The following is a 26,845-nucleotide window of genomic DNA, read 5'->3' as shown; positions in this document are numbered from 1 at the left end:
GTACAGTTAGTTGCTATTGCAACATATTCTGATTCTACTGTTGATAGAGATGTGCAACTTTGTTTCTTACTCAACCAAGAAATTAATCTACTTCCGAGAAAAAATGCTCTACCGATGGTGCTTTTTCTATCATCTACATGTCCTACCCAATTTGCATCTGTGTACGCACATAATTCAAAGTTTTCATCTCTAAGATACTATAGGCCAAGATTTGTAGTGCCTTGTAAGTACCAAAAAATCATTTTTACTGTTGATTCATGATTTTCTCTAGGATTATTCTGAAATCTTGAAACAATACATACTGCATTCATAATATCAGGTCTTGTTTGTGTCGAATAAAGTAGCCCTCCTATCATAGATTTGTACCTAGTCGCATTAACAGGTGTAGATTCATCCCTTAGTGATAATTTATCAGTTGTAGTCATAGGTGTGCTTACCGGTTTAGATTTTTCCATGCCAAATTTCTTTAGTAACTCCTTCAAGTACTTTGATTGACTCAAGAATATACCTTTATCATTATGTGAAATCTATAATCCTAAAAAGAATTTTATCTCTCCAATCATAGACATTTCAAATTCTTGCTGCATTTCAATAGAAAAGTCTTTACATAATCCATCTTCTCCTCCAAAGATTATATCATCAACAAAAACTTCTATAACTAAGATGTCATTATTATTCACTTTATAGTATAAGTTGTTGTTAGCATTACCTTTAGAAAAACCAATCTTCAAAAGGTATTTATCCAATCTAGCATACCAACCTCTCGGAGCTTGCTTCAACCCATACAAAGCTTTCCTTAACATGCAAACCATATCTTTGTTATTTGTCAAAGAAAATCCATCAAGTTGCTCAATGTAAACTTCTTCTTCAAGATCTCCATTCAAAAATGCACATTTAACATCCATTTGATATACTTTGTAGTTCTTGTGTGCTGCAAAAGCCAAGAATAATCTAACTGCCTTAATTATTGCTACCGGTGCAAAGGTTTCATTGTAATCAATTCCTTCTTTCTACGAATATCCTTTACACACTAGTCTTTCTTTATTTCTGATTACCTTACCATCTTCATTGAGTTTGTTTCTGAATACCCATTTTGTTCCAATTATATTTTTGTCTTTAGGCAAAGGAACTAATGTCCATGTGTTATTCTTTTCAGTTTGTTCCAATTCTTCTTCTATAGCTTTAATCCAGTGTTTATCTTCACATGCCTCATTAATTGATGCTGGTTCAATTTGAGAAATAAGATATACCTCTTCATTTGCCAGTCTTCCTCTTGTCATGAATCCTTGATATTTGTTCCCAATTATCTGATCTTCAGAGTGGTTCAATCTTACATACCGAGGTGTCTTTGTTTGCTGTTGTTCTTGAGTTAGAGTGGAATTTTCAGATGATACCGGTGTAACTGGAACTTCATTTTGTACTGGTGTGTTCAATGTAGGCTCATTTGTTAGTATCTTTTTAGCTAGTTTAGAGTCTATATATCTTGAAGTTCCTCTAAATTGTTCATCAATTTTCACATTTGTGCTCTCAACAATTTTCTGCAATCTCTTGTCAAAACATCTATATGCCTTTCTCTTAGATGAATAACCAAGAAATATTCCTTCATCACTTCTAGGATCAAATTTACCAATATACTCATCTCTTCTAGTATAGCACTTACTTCCAAATATTCTGAAATACTTAAGAGTAGGAGTAATACCAAACCATAGTTCATGAGGGGTCTTACCAGTTTCACCTTTGATGTGAACTTTGTTGAATGTCTAGACTGTTGTGCTTACTGCCTCTCTCCAATATACATGTGGTATATTTTCTTTTGATAACATACTTCTGGCTGCATCCAAGATAGTTCTATTTTTCCTTTCTACAACTCCATTCTGTTGGGGTGTCTGTGGTGCTGATAATTGTCTTTTGATTCCATTTACTTCATAGAATGTATTAAATTCCTTAGATGTGAATTCACCTCCTTGATCTAATCTCAGACATTTGATTGTCTTACCAGTTTCATTTTCTACCATTGCCTTGAATAGTTTGAATTTCCCAAGTGCTTCTGATTTTTCTTTGCGAAAAGTAACCCAACACATTCTAGAATAGTCATCAATCATTAGCATGAAATATCTATCACCTTGTAAGATTTTAGTTATAGCTAGACCACATAAGTCAGTATGAATGAAGTCAAGAGCATTATTGGATTTTCTTAGAATACTTTTAAAAGATTGTTTTCCAAATTGGCATTCCTTACATACCAGATTGTGAGGTTTAACAATCTTAGGTAAATCTCTAACTGCTTTAGTTGTACTAATTTTTACATTGCAATCAAAATTTACATGACAGAGTCTCTTATGCCACAACCAACTTTCATCAATATGTGCAATCAAGCATGTCTTTTTATTGTTGTTCAAGTGAAAGATATTACCTCTAGTTTGATTACCAGTTCTGTTCATAATTTTGCATTTCCCATTCTTGAATTGTAACTAAAATCCTTTTTCAACTAATTGTCCAACACTCAAAAGATTGTTCTTTAAACCTTCAACATAGTAAACATTGTCAGTATTATGCTTACCATCAAGAGATATAGTACCTTTTCCTTTGATCAAACAAGCTTTATCATCTTTGAATCTTACTAGACCTCCATTATATTCCTGAAAGGTCAAGTATTTACTTTTATCGCCAGTCATATGTTGTGAACATCCTAAATCAGTGATCCATTCATCCTTAACTTCAATTTTAGCTGCCAGGGCCTGCTCTACTGGTTGAATAGTACGTGTCGGTTGATCTTCTATTATAGAAAAAAAGACCCATCCATTGTCTATCAGATCCTCATCAGAATCATCAGTGACTCCTTCATCAACAAGATAACAAGACTTGTCTTTATTCTTCTTAAATCTGTATCTCTGATATTCAGGGTTAGGCTTGTATGTTCTTCTAGCTTCTTCTTTCAATCTTGCATGTCTATCAGGGCATCTTGAAGCCATATGACCAATCTTATTATAGTTAAAACATTTAAAGGGTGCTTTACCTTCCTACTTACTTCCTACTACACCTTTAGGCATTTTCCTTGCAAATAGTACTTCAAGTTCTTCAAATTCTTCATTTTCTCTCCTGCTTTCTTCAAGTTCTCTTGCATAGAAAGCTTTCCAATCAGATTTTTCAAATGATGATGATGTAGATGATGTTGATGCCTTAAAATCTAAATCTATTTTTATAGTAGCAACAGGACCAAATTCCTCAATCTCAAAAATTGAAAGTTTTCCAATCAATGTGTCTCTAGTTACTGATGTATTAGGCATTGTTCTTAACTCATTTATAGGAGTAACTTTCATTTTGTATACCGGTGGTTATCCTCTTAAAACTTTTGAAATAATTTCATCTTCACTTAAGGTTCCTCCACAACATTTAATACCCAAAATAGTTTCATTTACTCTTTCCATAAAAGCATAAATCCTTTCATCTTCTTCAATTTTCAGATTTTCATACCTGACCCGGAAGCTTTCAAGTTTTGCAATTTTGACTGTGGAATCTCCATTCAATGTTTCCAGATGGTCCCAAATAGATTTACCAATAGATCTATCTGATAATCTCATGATTTGCTAATCTGATAATGCGCTCAAAAGTGCTTCTCTTGCTTTGCAATCATTTTCTTCATCTTTAGCCAAGTTAAGTGGATTAGGTTGACCTTGAGTAGGAGCAGTATAACCATTCTTTGTAACTTCCCAGATGTCCTTTCCAATGCAATTCAGATGTGTCTTCATCTCGATCTTCCATATGCCATAGTTGGTTCCATCAAGTTTAGTACTGTCCTTCCTAAAATAGTTAGAAGACATTGGATCTCCTCAAGTTGTTAAACTTCTGCTAAAAGAGGACTACGCTCTAATACCAATTGTTAGGTCCCGGAGACAACTGAGAGGGGGGGGTGGATCAGTTGTCTAATAAATTCAAACCAAAAACAACTTAACCAATCTTAATGCTTAATATCGGTAAACCAAACTTAATGTCGGTAGATAGTTTATCAGTTAATTGTAGTACCGGTAAAGATTAATGCATGAAACAGAAAGACAATAACATCCACAACACATAACACCAATATTTGTACGTCGAAACCCTGTAAGCGGAAAAACCACGGTGGGAAACCTTACCCACAATCAAATGATACTACTGCAGATAGTATGTGTATACAATAAGGGGTCTACACATGCAGAAAGGCCAAGCGCCTAGAGCTCACTACTTAAACAAAAATGGGAGTCACACTGACTATAATTGGATGGTTAAATCCAATAATGATGTACTACTCAAAATAACATCTTCATATGTTGGATTGAGTACTAGTTCAGTTCTGATATACCTTCGCAATAACCTTCCTTTAACCTTCAAATGATGTATGCGTGTATAGCTTTGCTTATTCTCGCATATACTGAATTACAATCTTTTTCACATTTGCACATTGATCTCACAAATGAGATCTTACATTTATACCATAACCTAAGACCAATTAAGTAGGTCAGCTCTAAAAGATATTACAATAAAAATAATTTGCAAGTAAAACAATAACCGATGCAATATACAATTCAACATGTTGGCTTAATACATTTACAACATTAATAAATCATCTCCATAGTGTGTCATGCTGGTCTGGAATAGATAAGCCTGTCGGTGCTTATCCTGGACCTATTTGCCCGTAACAGCAAATATGAAAACACAAATATACCAATGAACAAATCTCCAAGACAAAGTGTCCAAACATTGTCTTCGACATAACCAAGTATTTTCCATGTCATTCCAAGTGCCGATGAACAATATATCCTATCGATTAACCAGATACCGGTGACTGTGCATAAGTCACTTACTTTCCGATGAACATTGCCAATTCTCCAAGTGCTAGTAGGTTGACCAAAGTTGATAAGTGTTGACATCAATGACAAAACCATATCAACATATCCAAAATACAAATAGCAAGCCCTTCTGGCAAGCTTAAGGCACTAACAGAGTACATATCTAACAATTTTCAATCACTGCAACAGATATAAGATGAGTAGGCATGAGAAAGATTTATTGTGGCTAAGAGAGCCGCCTTTGTCCAAATCATTGAAACAGAGAAAAATAAAATTGAAGCTAAACTCATTCTTATTGAGAATTGTTTGAAATAAGGTACAAATATCTATAGGGTCTGTTGTAACATAGGAATTGTTATAGCAAATGTAGATAGTAGATTAAAGGAATTGCATGATAAGGTAGCTAGCATTTCTAATTCTTTTGATGGATTAACCGCACTAACAAACATCTATTGATGGACAAATTTTTTCCTTGGAGAACCAATTTTTTGCTTTTGAGAAGGAGAGAGATAAAGTCATTCGGAGAGAAAGGAGTCTTAAAGGGTTGGTGAGTCCCAGATTGGATTCACTGGGTGTACATAAAAGAGAGTGTATGGACATGATTGCTAAACCCACGTTGACAAAAGTCAAAGAGAAGGAAACACTATTCCACTTACTAAGTGGACTAGCATCCATATCTGATACTTTCAAAACTGGCTGGGACACATACCTGCAGTTACTGGATAAGGCTTACCTGGAAATTTTGAAGTTAGTCAAGCTCCAGTAAAATAAACAACATTTCTTCATTCTTTTGTTCTAAATTCTTTCAATTCTTTCACCAGTCTTTGGCATTGATGCCAAAGGGGGAGTATGTATATATGTGAAAAATATTAAAAAATATCAGACAAGAACATATGGGAAGGACATAAGAATATCAGAAGGAGTGTATTGCTCAGGGGGAGCATATTTTAGTTGAACCGACATGGAATCCATTTTTCACATGAGTGTTGCCATCAATGCCAAAGGGGGAGATTGTTGGCAATTGACACTCATTGGATTCATTTTGTTGTCATTGATGGCAACAATATCATATGGAAGTCATATACCAATAGACACCAGCATTAGAGTATCCAGGATTATACCAGCATCGACACCGACATCAAGTACTTCAAGGAAGCCAACATCAAGGGAGATTTATTTAAAAAATCATTTTGTAATTATTGTCGAGGCTGACATTGAATATCTTTTGTAATGCATTGTAAGCTAGCATAAGGCATATTGTTTGTAATGGGTATATAGGTCAGCCTACTAGGTCATTTTGAAGTGTGCGATAAGGAGTGACATAGGAGAATATAGAAGAATTGTAAAATGTGAAGTATATGTATGTAGATAATTAGTATGAGAATGTTATATCATGCAATGATTTGTAGATAGTTTAGAAAGAATTCTTGGAGGAGAAGAGATACTAGTATTAGTGTTCAGGGTTTTTGAACCAGTACAAAGCAGAGCTAGAACCGGAACTCTATTTGGCATAGCAGATGCATTTTGTGAGTTCATTTTTATTGTTTTACTTTAGCAGAAGCTTGTAGTTAGTGAGACTCTTTAGTGATGAGTAGTGTGCTCTAGGCAGCGTGCCTTCCTACATGTGCAAGCCCCCATTATATGTAATATCCTTTTGCTATGGCTAGTGAACTGATATTGTGCGTCACAAATCCCACCGTGGTTTTTCCTCTTTGAGGTTTTCCACGTATAAATTATGTGTGTTATGGTGTTCATTTATGTGGATGGTTTATTTGTTCAATTTATATGTTTATTTGTTTATCGGTTTATATGTGCATGGTATAAAAGGATAAAATCTTATCTTACCAGCAGAACACTGATTCACCCCCCCCTCTCCGTGTTCTTGGATACCAACAAAGAGGACACAATATTGATGAGGACTCTATGTTTGTAGGTGTTTAGACTCAAAATGACTAAAAGAAAAGTGTTTTGTTTGATGTAAAAATGTTTTGCATACACTTGAAGACACAAAAGACACAATGTTTTGATGTTTGGTCTTGAATGTTTGAATGTTTAAAAAAAGGCAAGCACAATTCCTATGGTTGGCCAGGACAGTAGTTGTTGATCCCAGATGGGGTCTCCTCTGAGGCTACACTTTTCAAAGTGGATACTTAGATGCTTGACCCCACTGGCTCCAACCTCGGCACTCACTTCTTCGGGTAGCCAAGTACCAGTCCCCACGAAAACTCTTTATGGTGAACTTTGTATCTCTACTAAGAACCGTATGTGTGTGGGCCACTCCAGAGGTTCGACCTCCTGCCCCAACAACTAGAAGGATTTTGGATTTCTAAAACAAAAAGGTGCTAGTAAGGGCATCCTCTCGTGTGTCTATACATGCAACACTTTCAACTCTGTAAATACAAAAGGCTCCCAGTCGGTAGGGGTTATGCCCTATTATTGATCAAAAAAATTTGATCAAAGGGGTTTATGGGGAGACATAGTGTCGGTATGAACTAATTAACACACGTTACCCATGACTTTCACCATGGATACAATTATTTATAGTGGTTCAGAAGAGGGAGGTTTACCTCACTACCACTTGGGTCATTCCCTCCTCACTAGTAGTACTAATGACCACACGGGGAGGTAGGCCCTCTAAAGATTAAACACAAAGAGCCTATCGCTCAAGACACAAAAGACACTGGGTCAATTTTAGTGCACCAATTGAAATGTTTGCTAATCTATGAAAATAAGACACAATAAAAATCAAAAGAAAACCCTTTCTAAGATCCTGCAACAAAGATTTGTTAGTAGTTTGGGTTGTTTCAAATAATTACCCCTTCTTGCGAGAAAACAAGTTAGGTTTATTTTAATAAAATCCAAAAAAAAATTGTAAAAAATAGGGGCCTTCAACACATGATTCGCTTCCAAAGACAATTTGAACCACTTTGTTAGCTGGATCACAAGAAATTAGCTCAAAGAAACTAGATTTGAAACCCTAGGTGCAAGCCAAAATAATGAAAAGAAACCCTAAATGATGAAACAAAAAAATTGAAAAATGCAAACCGAACACAGACACAAATCTTCCCTACATAGACGTGATTTTGCAACATAGACGCATTTCAATACCCCATACACGCACTTCTGCAAAAAAAAGAAAAAAAAACCTGCAGAATACAGACTCGGTTAAAATTATCATAGACATGATTAGATTTTACAGACGTGCCTATAATGAAAGCCTGCAAGATGAAAAATTAAAAAACTACCAAAAACAAAGACACGATTCAGAGGTTGACAGATGTGACAGAAAATAAAAAATGCGGTTCCAGAATGCACAGACATGAAAAGTCAAAATGTTGTCAGAAATGTCAGATCTGCAACTTCAAAAACACAAAATATTCAAAAAAAGATGTTAAATGCAAAAGGGACAAGGCTCCCACCGGGCATGCCAAAATGTGAATGCTCAAAAGTGGATAATGGAAACAACAATATTGAAAGACTAAATGAATTCAACCACAAAACCCAAGCCTAACAACAACAAAGATCCACCATAACATATGAAGATTACCTAAGACAATACAAATCAACAAAATCACAAAAAGATTATACCATCACATGTCCACTAGGGTTTGAATCTCCATTCTTCCTATCTCCATTGATCTTTCTTGATATATTTTCTCTCAGATTTTATGTGTGCATAAGAGCTCAACAAAGAACAAAAATGTGGTTGATAGCTTGATCGTAAAAAGGCTTGATTGCATAAGATTGATTAGCTGAATTAGAATGCTTAGGAGGGCTTAGGAGGATTAATAATGAAAGAAGCATCCTCTTATATAGAAGACATTGTAAGAAATGGAGGGAGAAGATTAAGAGGTGTAAAAGATAGATGGTCAGCTAGGATTAAAGGGTAGGTAGAGGAAATAATAAAATAATGAGAGGGTAGGTATTGTAGGAGTTAAGAAATGAATGACATGTTTTATAGATAGAAAAGGCTAGTGAATTAATTAAATAAATAAATATTTATTCAATTAATAGAGGGAGTGGGAACAATTAAATAAATAAAAGTAGTTATTTAATTTTAAGAAAATGACTATTTAAATAAATAAAAGTATTTATTTAGATGACGAAAGGCTTCGAAGAGGATTAATGAATTAATTAAATAAATAAAGATTTGTTTAATTAATAGAAGACTTAAGATAGAATAATTAAATAAATAAAAATATTTATTTAATTAAACAAGACAATTTTAGGTGTTTACAATGTATTCAAGAGCATTCAAGCATTCAAACATCCCTTTCAAGCATTTAACATTATCAAGTCTCCCTTCAAGGCTAGGTGTTGCATTCAAGTGAAGGATTCAACCATTGAAGAGGAGATTGATTCCAACATTCAATTCCACACAAGCATTTCTATCAACATTGCTGTCACAACCTCCCTTGAGGTGATTTACATTTCAGTTTTTCATTTACATCTAGTTGAGAGTACTTTCTTTCATTACTTGGTTAATTCCAAAACTGGGGTTTGACCTAAAGACAAAACCCCAATCCCAACCCCTTTTCCTCTCTTTCTTGTGTGTAGGTTGTAGGTGTGAAACTGTACTTTCAAATTTGTCTTAGGATTCCTAAAGATACTGAGAGGGGGGGGGTGAATAAGTACCTTGCCGGTAACAAATTTTCTAATCTTATTAAAAAAATTACATTCCAAAACAATGTATTGGTAAACCAAAAATAATGCAGTAAATAAGATCAATAACCACAACATAGAAAGCACACCATAATACAATATTTTTAACAAGGAAACCTGGTGTGGGAAAAACCTCGGTGGGATTTGTGACCCACAACATTCACTCACTGGCCAATAAATGAATATTATTTACAATAGGGGCCTGCACAGGCAGGAAGGCCAACTGCCTAAAGCTCACTGCTTAAATATAAAAGGGAAGTCTCACTAACTTACAAAAATGGATTATGCAAATCCAATATCATGTACTGGGTCAGTGCAAGAAGATGAGTCCACTTTTTGGTCAAAAAGTGGAAGTGTTTTCCCTGATTTTTAGATTTTGTCTCATTTGAGCTTAAATTTTGAAACACTTAGAGATTGAATCTTGGAAAAAGTCAGTAATATAAAAGATAACCCTCTGAGTGTACTTTCCAAATATATAATTTATTTTAATACCCACATAATAAAAAATAACTTTTTAAATGGAGTTCTGAAAACTATGTTTTAAAAATGCCTGTTTCAGGACCATACCATGCATGTGTACGACCCACACTTTTTGACACAATTAAAATTATTTTCTCAAACCGTTTTGGGAAATGGTTTGTAACACATTGAAGATTGATGAGCATATTTTTCTGTATTTTTTTTTTAATTAATTTTTTAATGGCCATAATTATCGTTTTAAAAGTTTGACGTGTACGACCCACATAATTTGATGTAAACTTAACATTTTTTGATTTTTTTTTTTTAAAATACAAAAGAATTTTGTGTAGATTGATGACATATAATTTTTTTTCCAAAATTCTTTAAAATAAAAAAGTTATTAAATTAACAAAATTAGTTAATATTTCAAATTTATGGACTTGATTTAGTATAAATTAAATGAAAAATAGTTAAAATAATCAATTTTTAAATAAATTTACATATTTAGAATCTAGACAATATAATCTGAAATGGGTTTTAATTTCGTATAAAAATTCTCTGATTAGAGGCGCATAAACTATTTCTGAAGTTCATATTTGTGCTTTCATTCATGGAGATTTGAATTTGCAGGTCCATGTCTCAGGTGTGGCCATCCCAGGCCTAACCCCGAGCCAAGTGGCGGGTTGTGGAATCAACTTCCACAAAACGGGCCCCCGTTTTCAAACAAGGGCGGCTTGTGGAAAAAAAAGGAAAAATGCCATTTAGAAACGGGGGCCCACTTTTAAACAAAACGGGGGCCCATTTTTAGAAACGGGGGCCCGTTAACGGGGGCCCGTTTCTAAAAAATGGGCCCCCGTTTTGTTTAAAAGTGGGCCCCCATTTTAGAACAAAAAGGGGGCCCGCTTTATTTTGCTTCGGACCCCTATTACCTTTCGGCTCGGGAGCCTGAAGCACAAACGAGCCCCCGTTTATCATGTACTTCTGCGAATTTGTAACTCATTACCTTGCACTTGCCCTACTGCTTCGGTTCAGCATCTGCTATGCCAGGTTCAGTATCTGTTTAAGCTCATACAACTTCCATAAACCTTATTCCAAAATCTGCCTTAATGTTCGCATCTTCCTATTACATTACATACTTACTTACACAAATGATCTACAAGATCTCATACTTATATGAGTCCAATTACAATTCACCTTGTCAGCTTACAAATATATTTTACAATTAAATACAAAATAAAATCCTATCGACTGGGGTGTCGGTAACCATCTTTGCCAGTGCCTGTGCCGGTGCCTGTCGGTGCCATAGGATTGCAAGGTTGCCATCAATGACAATACCTTCAATCACCTACAATTTCTCATTAGAGTGTGCATTTACCAATAATCTCCGCCTTTGCCATTGATGGCAACACTCATGAGAAAAAGTCAAAATTGTATCCAAAAATGTGTTGTCTAGAAATCAATCAAAATTGTGTGCTCCAAAACTATGTGCTCCCCCTGAGAAGATGATGTCTTTTGCCAATCATTTTTCTCATTCTACTACTCCCCCTTTGGAAATCAATGACAAAGGTTGTCAATTAATGTCAATTAAGTGTAGTTCTTCTCAGGATCTCTGTAACCGATGGGTTAGAATCTGATATAAATCTGCTAATGCAAAATTCAAGTTGTTAGTGAACCTCTCACTATCCTTCAATGTTGCTTCTATCCTTTGGATGGTACCTGTGAGTATGAGAATTTTCTCTTCCGGTGTCTTAAGTCCTAGAACAAGAGCCTCAGAAATATCTTTTCTCAAAGAGATGAGGATGTCTAGTTTTGGACCAAGTCTGCATTTGAGTTCCTTAGCCTTGTATTTTATTCTTTCCTTCTCCTTTTCTAGTTTCTCAATTTTATCCTCAATACCTGTTATCTCTTGCTTTATAACTGATATGGGTTCTGATGAACCAATGAGATTATCAGTTATATCATTTATTTCCTTTTGTGCTATGCTGATTTCCTTGTTGATATCCACTGTCAGAAGATTAGTCTTGCAGGTCTCTCTGTACAACTCCTTAAATTCCGTTAAAGTTTTGTTTAGTGCCGATAGAAGGGTGTCAATGCATTCCATGCACTTCTTTATTGTCTCTTCAGAGAATTTTTCTTTTTCCTTGTTCATTTCCTCACTGAATGTCTCCTCATTAACCTGATCAACTGTCAAAACATTGTCGGTGATGTATTTAGACAATGTGTCTAATTGACTCAAAGAATCTTTATTTTCTACATTGCACTTGGGTGCAATCAATTTCAATAAAGGAATAGTGCCATCAATATCCTTATATGCCTGTGCATTACACTCTGTGATTTTCTTGATGGAATCCAATAATACCTCTGTTAAATTTGTTGGTGTGAATTTTGTTAAGGAGGATCTAGATGACTATCCAACTACATTAATGAATGCAATCCAGCAGTGTGAGTAACCTCTTTGCTTATGTTAACCTTTGATAGGTCAGTTTGAGTCTGCATTTCTACTAGCAAAGGTTTGGGTTTCTCAGTTGTTGCCGGTGGCACTGTCTCTATCTGAACCTTTTCCTCTTCATTTTTCTTAGAAAGTACCTCTGTCAGTTTCTCTGTGCTTCCCATTTCCGGTTTCCCTGATTGTGTCTCAGTGTTAACTATCATTTTTTTTGTATGTACCTCTGAACTGTCTACTATTGGTATCTCAACATATTTATCAGTAGTCAGTTGCTCGGTAGGTTTTCATTGAGTACATCAGTGGTATCCGTCTTTTCAGTATCTAGGGGATCAGTTGATTGTTCAGTATGTGTTTCAATACCAATCTCAACATTTCCAACTATATCCTCAACATTTGTCTCAACTGCAATGTTTTCTGTCGGTGACTCAGTTGCCACATCTCTCTTCTCAGTTGTTTCCTTATCAACCATAATGTTGACTTCTTGTATGCCAATATTCATGGTATACAACACCTCTAAATCAGGATTGGTATCTTCATGTGTTGTCTCCAGACTCTCAATATTATCTGTTAGCGGTGGTGTATCAATATTTACAACTAGTGGAGTATTAGAAGAAGGTGGGGGCAAGTTATCTGTTACCTTTATGTTCGGAGGACCACCTATTTTACTTTTACCTTTATCTTTTTCTTTTTGATAGACGTTGAAATTCTTTGGCCATTTAAGCTCTTTTTTCTTTTCCTTCTCTACAAAGAAGATATCCCATTTGTCTGTTGTTTCTTCAGTGATCTCATTTACTCTGCCAACCCTTAATGCTAAATGTTGATGACCAGTGGAAAATACAGTCCTATTTGCCTCATTTATCAGTTCATCAATTTCGTCTACTGATTTTACTGGGTGAAGTGCAAGTAATTTTTCTACCTTAATCTTCTTATCTAGTTCCACAATTGCTAACCTTTTTGCATCTAACCTTCTATACAAGTCACTAGGTAGATCATCTACAACTTCTATAAAAAATTTCTTATAAATATCTAAGTGTAGAATAACACTATTTTCTATTCTTTCCTTTTCTTCATTAGTGAAAGTGTTATACAACTTGCTAACATTTGACAAGTTACCATCTTCAGTTATTTCATTTAGAAGATTATCAGGTGGGGGGATAACTTGTTTTTCCTTTTTCTTCCTGGGTGTTATTTTTTTGGTCGGAGGCCTTGCTTCCTATTGTTTATGTCTTGTTCTCTTTGGTGTAGAATGGGTACCAATGAAGGTTTCCTTTTCCTTTCTACTCTCTAAAAATCTACCGGTATTTCATTGTCAGAGGAGGTACCTACTAGTGAAAGATGTGTTTCCAGTTGTAATCCTTCCAAGTTGCTCTCCTTAATACTAGTCATATTCAATATGTTTTCCTTGATTACCTTTGCCTATCTTGTTGCCTTTCTAATTGTTTGTTCTAATTTCTTTATTCATTTCTGCGATTGAACTTTGCTTTCAATAGTTTCAGCACTACCAAATATTTCTTCTGTTGGTTCTCTAGGGTCTTCTAGAAGGGCTTTAGCATATGTTTCTATTACATTCTCATCAGCCTCATAACCCATCTCTGTAACCCAAACTATCCTTGGAACCACTGCCTCCATCCAGATTTCATCCTTTTTATAACAAAACATATCTCTTTTTGATATTTATCAACTATGGATTGAGATAATCTTTCCCTAATTTTATTTATAGCCTTTAGTGCCTGAAAGTGTTCAATTATGTTCTTCTCCCTATCATCTCCCGTGTTATTAAGAATATCCAAAAGTTTTTTTCCTACAAGAATGTCAAATCCAAAATCCTTTCTACCAATACCAGGAACTTCCTTGGTGATATACAACAATAGACATACAAGTAAGTTGCCAAATCTGAATGTGCCTTTCTTGTCACCCTTAAGTTTCTTTAGATTGTCTATTAGCTCATCATTTAACCATTCACATATGTCAATCTTTGCATTACTGTTTACTAAGTTAAGCACTCTTGATACATAAACTAGAAATAGAGTTTAATCTGTTGGCATGTGTAGCTTTGTATCCAAGAATCATGCTAATGAATTTTACATTGATATCCTTTACATCATTGACTCTTAGGGATCTCTTATCATAGGTTGCATCGGTTAGGATCATTACAGTGTCGTTTGGAACCTTTTTAGTCTTGTCAGGACTGCTATTGGTGGAAGGTAAGCTTGTCACTGCCCTAACTGCTTGTTTTGTTATTTTATGAATGGAATCTAGCCAAAAGAACTCCCCATGAACTCTTCTCAATACAATCCTTATAACCTCCTTGGGAAAATCATGAATGCTAAGTATCTCCACAAAACCTAGGGTTTCAATTATCTTGTGTTCCAGTTTTACTTTACCATTTTCATCACATATTACTATCCTATACATGTTCATAATCTCATTAGCACCTAGTTCTTCAATATGATAATGTATGTAAGTTCTGGGATCCTCAACATATGCAACTCCTTTGGGTATTTTAGAAAATGCTCCTAGGTTATCATCCTTCTTCACTACTTCGGGAATGATTTTAAATACAGGCCTAGGGTGTTTAATCACTTCAATTATTGTAGGGTTTGCAATGAATTCAGGTACAGGGGAGGAAGCCATTGTCTAGATACCTTAATCTTCCTTTAGGTTTGAATGCTTGAATGATTTGCTTCACTTCTCGTTGTGGATGACTTCGCTCAGGTTTTTTGCGCTCTAAGGAAATTTGAATGCTTGGTGAATGTAAAAGAGTGAAAAACACTTGCCTTATAATGTCATTTCCTTCAACTGCCACATTAAATGTATTTCAGTTAAGTGAAACTTAACATATCTGCCGGTAAAGAAGTAATTCGACTTCACACCATCAACCGAGGGTAAACTAGCATGTTTTTCAATTCGTTTCCATACTCCCAAGAGGAATTTTTTTCAATTAGATGAAGAATCTCCTGCTGGTGGAGTGATACTTTGTTCTACCGGTGAAGGAATAGCTTCATTAACATTCTGATCCGACTTTCTAATCCATTGTTTTGAGAATTCTTGCCTTACTTCTTCAACCTTCTCTTTACCTTTCAAACTAGGTCCTTTGTTATTTGCTGATGATGCCTTACTTCTACAAAATTTTGCAATATGTCTAATCTTGTTACAAGCATAACAAGTCATATTATTTTTTTGAATAGCTTTTTCATATCCTATGCCGGTATGTGTTCTGTATTGATTAGATAAGTGTCAAAATCTTCCACAAACATAACATCTTACATTCATTCTGCAATGTTCTGAATTATGACCAACTTTGTTGTATCTAGAACATTGACCGGTGGGTACATTAGTGTTTTGATAGTTTCTAGATCTACACTGATTTTCTCTATGACCACACTTGTTACAATTAAAACATTTCCCATTAAATTTGTAGGCATTAGGTTGTCTTACCAGTTTACTATGATCATGATTGTTTGCAGTATCGGAGCTTTCACCAACTTCAAAGCCAAGACCATTAGTATCTCCATTAGGTTTCTGATTTTTCAGCATGTCATCAAGTTCTTCTAAGCTTTTCTTGAATTTCTCTTTGTGTTGATTTGCAGTAGCCAACTCATTTTCTAAGAAATCTTTTTGTCTCATGAGTTCAGTTTTATCATGCTCCAAGTGAATCGTATCTGCCTTCAACATATCATTTTCATGACTGAGTCTTAGATTTTCATTACCAGCATCATTGATTCTCCTAGCCAAGTCATCTTCATTCTTCTTTCGGTCTTCAATGTCTTTACAAAACCTCATAGTCATATCTTGCATCTCATTCCTCAAGGTCATGTTTTCTTGCTTCATCTTGCTTACAAGATCATTAAGAGTTTCTTTTTCATCATCATCACTTTGTATCTTCTCATGAAGTTCTCTTCTTTTGTTCCTAGCAATAGTGCAATTTTCTTGAAGTCCTTGAATGATTTCCCATGCAGCCTTCAGATCATCTTTAAGTTTCATATTTTTCAACTTTTTTGCATCATAATCTACAAGAGCTATTTCCAATTGCTTTCTCAGGTTTTCCATCTATACCGGTGTCAGAATCTTCCTCAAGCTGTTAGGCTTTTGAAAATAGAGGACCAGGCTCTGATACCAATTTTTAGGATTCCAAAAGATACTGAGAGGGGGGGTGAATCAGTATCTTGCCAGTTAACAAATTTTCTAATCTTATTAAACAAATTGTATTCCAAAATAGTGTACTGGTAAACCAGAAATAATGCAGTAAATAAGATCAATAACCACAAAATAGAAAGCACACCATAACACAATATTTTGAACGAGGAAACCCGGTGTGGGAAAAAGCTCAGTGGGATTTATGACCCACAATATTCACTCACTAGCCAATAAATGAATATTACTTACAATAAGGGTCTGCACATGCAGGAAGGCCAACTCCCTAAAGCTCACTGCTTAAATACAAAAGGAAAGTCTCACTAACTTACAAAAATAGATTATGCAAATCCAATATCATGTACACCTTCGGTTCAGCATCTGCTATGCCAGGTTCAGTACCGGTTTAAGCTCATACAACTTTCATAAACCTTATTCCAAAATCTGCCTTAATGTTTGCATATGCCTATTACATTGCATACTTACTTACACAAATGATTTACAAGATCTCATACTTATATGAGTCCTATTACAATTCACCTTGTCAGCTTACAAAAATATTTTACAATTAAATACAAAATAAAATCCTGTCGGCTGGGGTGTCTGTAACCATCTTTGCCGCTGCCGCTGCCGGTACTAGTGCCTGTCGGTGCCATAAGATTGCAAGGTTTCCATCAATGACAATACCTTAATCACCTATAATTTCTCATTGGAGTGTGCATTTTCCAACAATTTGAGCTCCTTTTGCAGAGGTGGAAAAACCATTTTCGTTTCGCAGATATTTTGGAAGACTGTGTACTTTCCTGCCATGGTTCGGGAAATTTTTCCCCAAATTTGCAGGGTGAATTCATCTCAACATATACTACCAGATCCATGTGCACAACTTCATCCCATATTCTGATCTCAAGTTGTAATCAATTCTTTGTCACTTTTGCACTACATAATTCAATCAATTCCTTTCAATTTCAAATAGGAAGAGGGGATTAGTTTATCATTCCCATTTCATTCATAATTCTATCATCTTCTTTGAAGATTGAATCTAGTGAATTCTCCTCTCCACTTCCAATGTAATTAGGTGAAAAGTGTGTGAAGGGAAATCCGTAGTGAAACTCTCATCTCTCCTTGGAGGGAAATGGTATTTTTCCTCTTAATCTCTCATTCACACATTTTTCACCCACCAATGCATTTTGGCGATATTACATTTTGGTGAACCTGACATCTTGCATTCTTTCCTTTGAACAAAATTTCATATTTTAAATTTGCAAGTTTAAATTTTTTGCAAACTTAGTGGTTAAATCATTAAAAACCCTAGTTTTTAAAATTAAAATTGAACTTGCAATTTGTAAAAATTGCTTGTGGTTATCTTAGATGGGAAAATTGTTTTGTTTGTCAAATTCAATTTCCTCATTGTCTTGTTCAATTTGCAAATCAAATTTACAAAATTAAGAGGTTACTTGTTAAAATCCTAATTTTCAAAAATCATCTTGAACTTGTGCAAAAATTGGATTTCCATTTAATTTTCAGATTTTTTATTGTTCTTAGACTTTTTTTCATTTCTACAATTCACATTTTCAATTTCCTTCCTTTTTCCCAAAATTCAAATTTCAAAATTAAATGGTTAGGTCATAAAACCCTAATTTTCAAGTCTAATTAGATTTTATACGAATTTCAATCAATTTCATCCCAACTTATATTTCTAATTATTTTCCAAGGTGTACCCTATCCATTAGGTTTGACCTTTTTCAAATTTGCAATTCAATTCCTCTTTTTCTTCAAAACCCTAATAAGGTCCTATTTTTACATTGGAACCTTCATTTCGCCCATCTAGAAATTGTAAAATTTGTCAATTTTTGGGGGTTAGCTTTGAAATCATCATAATATTCATCCCTAAAAATTTCAAAAAAAGTTGGTCGGACCATGTGCGTTCCCACCACGGTCCTTGACTTTTTTCCCGAAATTTTGGGAGACTAGTATGATTGTATTTAACAACCTAAATCTAGAAGATTGGCTGATTTTATCAATTTTTTATCCCTCTAGAATCGAAAATGCCTCCAAAATTCAACATTTCAAATTCCAAAAAAAAATTTAAAGTTAAGAGGTTATTTATAATCTGCCCTGATTTTAAAAATTCTAATTTTAAAATTAAGTGGTATTCCCTTGGCCCTAATTTTAAAATTCCAATTTCCTTTTATTTTTGGAAATTGTGTCATCCTCTTCTTCCAACAAAGTTCAAATTGATTAATCAGTGTTTTCTTAAATTTTGTATTAACCATGACATATTTATACCTGCAATTAGCTCCTCATCAATTATGAATTCAACACCGTAGGCACCGAGGATGCCATTAGTCGAGCCAGTAATGAACCCGTCCATTGCCCTGGGCTGATCACCATGCAATTTTTTAATTTATGGGATGAGGCAACCATTCGTAATCTCAATACATATATCCTTTTTTTTCTCCCATTTATGATACAAATTTCCTCAACCCCATTTTTATCTCTCCCCATGTTCAAATTGCTCTTACCAATTCTAAGACTCATCGTCACATAAATTGACCAAAACCAGAAAACATAACCAAGAACAATTTGGAAGCCTAAGTATTATGTTTATCCAAATTATTGCAAAGAGTGGTTTCACACATGTAAAAATACTGCATCATTAATATTTGGCCATTAAGAATCCACAAGACCTGCAACATCCTTTCATGCTAGTTCCCACAAGTGTATAGGGAAATTTTCCCCTTCCCTCCACCATATGATTTTCTCATAACCCACACCCAAATTATCCACATAGTGCGTAAGTTGGTTTTCTTGATAAACATGCATGATTTGGACTTCATCCAACTTGGAAATCATGTCGAGGCAATCCTGGATTAAGTGATTGATTATCTAGCTAGGCTTCGTATGATTAAGAAGGTAATTAATAATATTTAGGGAATCACTTTCAAGCCATAACTTTTTATGACCTCCCCATAAAGCAAGTTGAAGCCCAAGGTAAGCTATTTTTTCCTCAGCAAAGTGGTTTGTCCAAGTGCCGAGTGGGAGTGCCACTATTGAGACAAGCCTACCATTTTAATCATGTGCAACTTCCCCACAAGCTAGTGGCCCACGATTTCCCTTAGCCGCTCCATTAATATTAATTTTAGTCCACCCTTTGGGGGGGGCAACCCATACAATATTTAGTCTAGTCTACTTAAGCTTAATAGTTGGTTTATAAATATCCCAATTGATGTGCCACCTGTTAATGATCTCCTAATCAATTTATTGGTTTAATATATACATTTGAGAATAATTAAACCTAACTTCAAGAAAAAATAAAAAATAAATTTTAATTGATTATATTGTATATTTTATTCAAAATACCTATTTAAATTAAATTTTCTAATATGTATACATTATGTAACGTTATAATTTAGTTTCCTTCTAGTTTATCTCAAATCTAACTCATATCCCATAAACAAAGACCATATATTAATTTTTATTAGGAAATTTAAGTGTGTATCGTAGAACACTTTACTAACTAAATCCATTACAATTATTTTTTCTATGTAGTAGGGAAACATGGCTTTAAAATATTGTAATATGAAAAAAATGTATTTATTAAGTTATAAAGTTAAAATATCCATCTTCTAATAATTATATCTAAAATTATCTATTTAGAGGAGACAGATATAGATTCTTAGAGTATGTCTATTTTTCTTATATTTAAATTTGTTGCAAGCTTATATTCTTAATCAACCTTATTTTTCAATAATGAAATAGAAAAACTAATGGTATATAATTTATCCAACTCTATTTTTATAAATATGTTTCTTAATAAAAATTTAATTGAAAAAGAGGGTTTGTAAAGAAATAAAATCTAACATTATTTTTGGGATTTCAATTTTATTCACTAATTATCATTTTTTTAATCTAATTTGTATATATCAATGCTTAATAAATCTACATATTGAAATATGAACTTAATAGCTTCGAAATTAGTTTTATGTTTTTGAACATTAATAAATTGACATTTTTCTTCACATTATGTGAATGGTGTAAAAAAATTAAACTTATTTTGTCATTTTATGCTTGCCAAAAAATGTTCACTAGCTTTCCAAAATATCGATATTGTATAATTAATAATAAATAGATTTACTATTAAAAATAGACACCACACATGATTGTGTGTTATATGTTCACAATTATTTTTTAAAATTATTTTATTTATTCAAAATAGTTGTTGCACAAATGCATTTACTCATTATGAGTTTAGAGAAAAAAGAAGAAACTATTTTAAATATATGAATTTCATCCAACATACATAATTCAATGAAAACATATATAGCATGCAAGTACATACATCGAAAAGGAGTAGGGCCTATTTAGGATATCTACAACATCAAATGACCAAATTCATAACCTTCGATAAGTATGTATATCTAGGATATGGTTAATTAAATATTAAATGAATAACTTTTCTATTAAGAACATGTAAATATAAGAACAATAATATCTAGGAGCTTTTGGATCATTATGTGACCAAATTGGCAACTTCTACATGATCAAATATCTATGGAATTGTTACAAGATTTTTTGTGTCACAAAGGAAGAACTCCAAAATCTTGATGTATCCAAAAATCAAATCTGAATACCAAAATAATCTCCAAGTCACCTTGTGACCAAATCCAATAGCTTAGAGATGAACTTTAGGAAAAATAGGAACATGATCTACAATCATTTTCTAATCAACAAATCATCCAATATGAGCCCCAAATCTCACATTGGTTCCATGGATCATCCTTGTCTTGATTTAAAAGGTCTTTCCATAACTATCTCTAAAACAATATCAAATGCAACTAGCTCCAACTTAAATAACGATTAATATCATGATGTATATAAGGCTCCCCCTTTTATAGCTATAATACCAAATGTAAGGAAATTGAAATGATGGGATCGAAACTTATAAGAAAATCATGATACCAAATAGATAACAAATGTAAGTAAATATTAATAATTTCCTACACTAGCCATAATATGAAACAATATCACACCAACCCCTAAAAGAACTATATCATAGTGGTATAAGTAATCTATATAAATTCCAACAAAATTTTGACATAAAGAATATATAATAAGAATAGAAGAAAAATCAACTACACAAAAGAGAGATATTGAAATATATTTAGAAAAAATAAATATTTGAAATTCCAAGATTAGTACATTTCCACCAATAAAATAGTGATCATTCAATATTAGACTTCGAGCCTTAATATGTTGATCAACACACTCAACCATCAAGGAAATCACTCAATATATGATCTTCTATGGCAACGAGTAATTAATTTTACTATCAAGCATGAAACTAATCCAAGAACAAATGAAATTTAAATAATTTACTCCATACTTCTCAAAATATCCTCTTCACAAACAACTTAAGCCAAATCCAATCTTCATTCATAATGATAAATTACAATATGATTAAGTGAATGGTTGACAAGTGATAAAAGACTTTAACCCAAGATCTCTATCAATGGGGATGAGAGCAAAAACAAAGATGAAACCCACTAGAAACTTCCAAACAACCTTAGAAACTATTATTTAATGCTCCAAGAAAAAATATCAATGGCTCGAATACAATAGTATATGCTCTAGCAACTCCATGGTGGTCCCTTTGCTTTCACAAATGATATGTCATTCAACATGTCCCTTAAGCAATAAATGTGTTCATAATATTTAACGCAACTTAGAATTAACAAAAATATTTACTGTTTCTTTCAATACGTTCAATTAGCCATATGCTCACTAAAATATAATCCAATATAACACCCATAATAAATATATTTAAAATGTCAGATACAACCTCCCTAAATAAATATAAATATTTTATACAACACATTTTGAATATAACTTGCAGCACACATTTGTTTATTAAGCCAAGAGGCATCCTACACTCACATTATGGAGGTCAGTCGTTCGTGTACACAAAAACATCTCCTTAAATTTCGATTGCATCTTTAAATCGTGTCCTTTAAAATTGAATCCCATCATAAATTAAAATGAAATGCTTTAAAAATTATAAACATGAATGCAAAACAAATAAAATGTTACCCATTTAACATTAGCAATGCTAAAAAATTGAAGAACATAATAAATCTACCAAGTTCTTCAAAATCACCACCATTTATAAATGTGCATAAATACATATGCATCCCCATTCATTTAAGAAATCATTCATGATAATATCTAGCACCATTTATTTAGGAAGCCTTTGTAATGAAGTGAACAGTTATAAAATGTAGCAATAGAAGTGCTTGATTAGGTAAATGTTATTTAACAATTACCCGGTTTGCAACAACCATACTATCGGAACCACTTCTGAAACTGTTTGCTTAATATGATATAAAGAAAATGCCTTCAATTTGAATTGTTAGTTTCATGAAACTAAGCAAAAAAGATTGTGAACTTTGCAGATAATACTCAAATCTGGTGAAAATTTTAAGGTATTTGTCATTAATTTTTTGCTTGGTTTATATTTTTCATATTATGGATGTTCGGGTTTCATTGAATTTCTTTTTTAATTTTTTAGGATTGTTCTGATTAATTAGAAAAATAGGTTTTAAAGACCCAAAACCTTTACATAGGAGTATAAGAGATCATAAAAAAGCAGCTAGATTTGCTAGGAACAACTTACAAAAAGACTGGAAAAAACCCAGTCAACCAAAAGGACAACAAAAGAAAGGAACAACAAAGCAGAAAAAACCAAAGAAAACACAGCACAACTAAAAAGACTTAAGGAGCTCCTCCACCTTATTCACCAGATGATCATAGTTTTCAGGATTGTTGATGATTCTTGTTTTATCTTATAAATCTCTTTTTAGATTCTACGATTTTGTTTGATTTCATTGAATATTATTTTGAAGGTTTTTCAAGATATTTAGCAGTTCTTCGTTTTTATTTTATAAATTTTTCTTCTGATTCTGTTATTGAGGTTTAATTTCTACCAAATTTGTGGTTCTTCATTTTAAAAAGTATTGGGTTTTTACAATTCATTTTCTCATCCTTTCCTTTTTAGGATATTTTGGAGCTCCTGTTTTAATCAATTTTCTCTAAAGGTTGCTCTAAATTCTACTTCTTTAGGTATTTTTTATAATGGTGGCTTTGTTATATAAAAAGTATACCTCTACTATTTTTGTAAACAATAATTTGTTAAGGATAGCAAATGCTAGGGTTTTGATGCCTGATGACTCAATCGATTGAGACGAGGATGGTGAGGCAGATGGTGAGGGTGGGGGCCTCTTCCCTTTGGCCCATCTTTGTTTCTCTAGTTACTACATAGTTTTGCATCATTTACAGAGCATGTGGTTTGCGAGCGAAGATGAGGGTGGTGTGATCTCCTTACCCCTGTTCATGTCTTTGAGCGGAGGGGATGTCCTGTTTTCGGTTGATTGTGGTTTGTTGCAGATAGGTGTTGTAGTTTGCTAGGTGTCCAAGACCTTGTGTGGTGGCATTTTGGGTTTGGAGGCATGTGTTGTGCCATTCTATGAGGTCCTCTCAGGGATGGGCGGTGTCGGGCTTGGGGTCTCTGAGCCCTGTGTTGCTGTGGATGATACTTTTTTGGTGGATCTTCCCTCCTTGGGTGTGGTTGTGGTTCCTCTTGTTTGGGACCCAAACGGTTTTTCAAGGTTCTAATTTTGTGGTTTTTTGGTTTTCCTTCTCTCTTAGGGATGCCTTGTGCCCTTGGGGCCGGATTTGGTGCTACTACGGTTTTCTTTTTGGGAGATCCATTTTCTTGGGATTTTTTTGATCTAGTTTGTCCTCTTATTGAGGTGGAGGGACTTTTTCTGTGTTGGGTTATGATTGAAATGTTTGGGTTTCTGGGCTATTCTTCTCCTTATCTGTCTGAGGTGGCTCTTTCTCCTATAAAGGTGGAGATTTGGTGGTTGGGATCTGTTAGGTTTTAGCTTTCTGCTAGAGAGTTCTCGGGGCTGATGTTCTGCATTTTCTCTTGTCCTATTGAGGTGGACCTCTTCCCTATCGAGGTGGGGAGATGGTGTGAGGAGGCCTTTCGGATGATGTTATTGCTCGTGCTATTGGTTGAAGTTGCCTTTCATTTCTCTCATTTGTTTCTTCATGGTAAGGTTTGGATCCTATGTGTCCCTACTACCTAGATTTTTTAAGGGGTCGAGGGACCCTTTCAAAACCCTCCTGGTTCTATTTGGAGTCAAGCGGCTATTTTTTTGGTTTCAGGTTGTGGGAGCCTGGCAAAATCCACAGGCAGGTTGGTTGTGGCTAGTAGTTTTCTTTGTTTTTGGTTAAGTACTAGTTTTTCCTTGGGCATCTAGAGTTGTTTGCTACAGGTTAAGGGAGCCTTGGAAAATCCTTTTGTGCTGGTTTTGGGTGCCAAATCAAAACCCATGATGAAGGTTAGGGGAGCATTTCAAATCCCTTTGTGTCCAGATTGTGTTTGTATGCCAACCTATTGTAATTTGGTTTCTTTGAAGGTTATGGGTGCCTAGAAACAACCATGGTGTTGTGTGTAGGTTAAGGGAGCCTCTGTTAAACCCTTGTTCTTGTTTGTGGGGTGGTTTTTTCTATCTTGGTTGTGATTTGGCTGTTGGTTTTCTAATGATCTTATCTTTTAGCAGTGTGGTTTTGTGGGTTCCAGATCCTGGTAAAATCTAAGGGTTTTGGGTCCCTTCAAAACCTATGGGGTTTCGGGTCCCCTCAAAACCTGTTGTTCGGGGTTTTGGGTCCTCTCAAAACCTGTTTATCCTTAATAAAAAACAATAGTTTGTTTCAAAGTTTCAATCAATTTATAGATGATTTTTTAATGTGTAATAGATGCAAAATTAAATTTGTAATGACAATTCCCCCAACTTCGTTGGTTGCTCCACTCTCCCAATAAATAAATTGTACTCAATTTATTGAATATTAATGTAATAAATATATATTAGTAAAAAGAAATGGATCCAAAGTTGTTTAAGACAACATGATGTAAAGCTCTAAATAGTAGAATAATTCTGTCTCTCATTCCAGAAATTTCCACAAGTGTGTCATTTACATAAGTGAAAACAAATTTTTCTTTGGCTACTCCATTGTTATTAGAAACAAAACTATGCCACCCATCCGTCAATGATTTTGGTTCAAGTGTAACAGCTGCATATTGTGTTCTAAACAAATCTAGGATTTAATAAATTTAGAAAAAAATCACAAAATAGACTCTTCGTAGAAGTTTATAGGAAACCTTAGGTGAACACATTACTATAGTCAATAAATATATGCCTGTTACTGTACTAAATTTTAAATGATTAATAAATCTATGCATGTTAACATAGTGAAAGTGCCTATGTTTTTTCTTAGGCATTTATAAACAAATTAGAAAAAGTTAGTGAAATATTAGAATACTTAAAAAGCTACAAAATAGTGCATGAATAATTTCATAATTTTTTAACTCAGTAAATATTTTAACGCATGACTTAATTATTTTAGAATAATCTATTCTAATTAAAAATTTAATATATTTAACATAAAAAAATGAATGCCAATTTTTTTATATCTTAATATATTAATTAACACAAATTCAATTAGAAATGTTAGAATTATTTTACATTTTAATTGTATATGTTTATGGTGAAAGTGGATAATAACAATATTGAAAGGCTAAATGAATTCAAACACAAAACCCTAGCCTAACAACATCAAAGATCCACCATAACATATGAATATTACCTAAGACAATGCAAATCAAATGAAATCACACAGATCATACCATCACATGTCCAATAGAGTTTGGATCTCCATTATTCCTATCTCCATTGATCTTGCTTGATATATTTGCTCTTTGATTTTATGTGTGCACAAGAGCTCAACAAAGAACGGAAATGTGGTTGCAAGTAGGCTTGATCGCATATGAAAGTTCAAATGCTAGAGTAGTCAGGGTTGATAATGAAGGAAGTGTCTCCTTATATAGAAGACACTATAAGAAATGAAGGGATAAGATTGAGAGGTGTAAAAGATAAATGGTCGGCTATGATTAGAGGGTAGGTAGAAGAAATAAGAAAATAATGAGAGGGTAGGTAGTGTAGGAATTAAGAGATGAATGACATGTGTCATGGGTAGAAAAGGCTAATGAATTAATTAAATAAATAAATATTTATTTAATTAATAGAAGAAGTGGGATCAATTAAATAAATAAGATATTTAATTAATTTAGGAAAAAGATTATCTAAATAAATAAATGTATTTATTTAAATGAGAAATAAGGCTAGAAGTGGATAAATGAATTAATTAAATAAATAAAGATTTATTTAATTAATAGAAGAATTAGGCTAAAGTAATT

This window comes from Cryptomeria japonica, chromosome 6 (genome assembly GCF_030272615.1).
Source record: "Cryptomeria japonica chromosome 6, Sugi_1.0, whole genome shotgun sequence".
Taxonomy (NCBI): domain Eukaryota; kingdom Viridiplantae; phylum Streptophyta; class Pinopsida; order Cupressales; family Cupressaceae; genus Cryptomeria; species Cryptomeria japonica.
The sequence above is the reverse complement of the archived record's forward strand: the minus strand, read 5'-3'. Positions refer to the sequence as shown.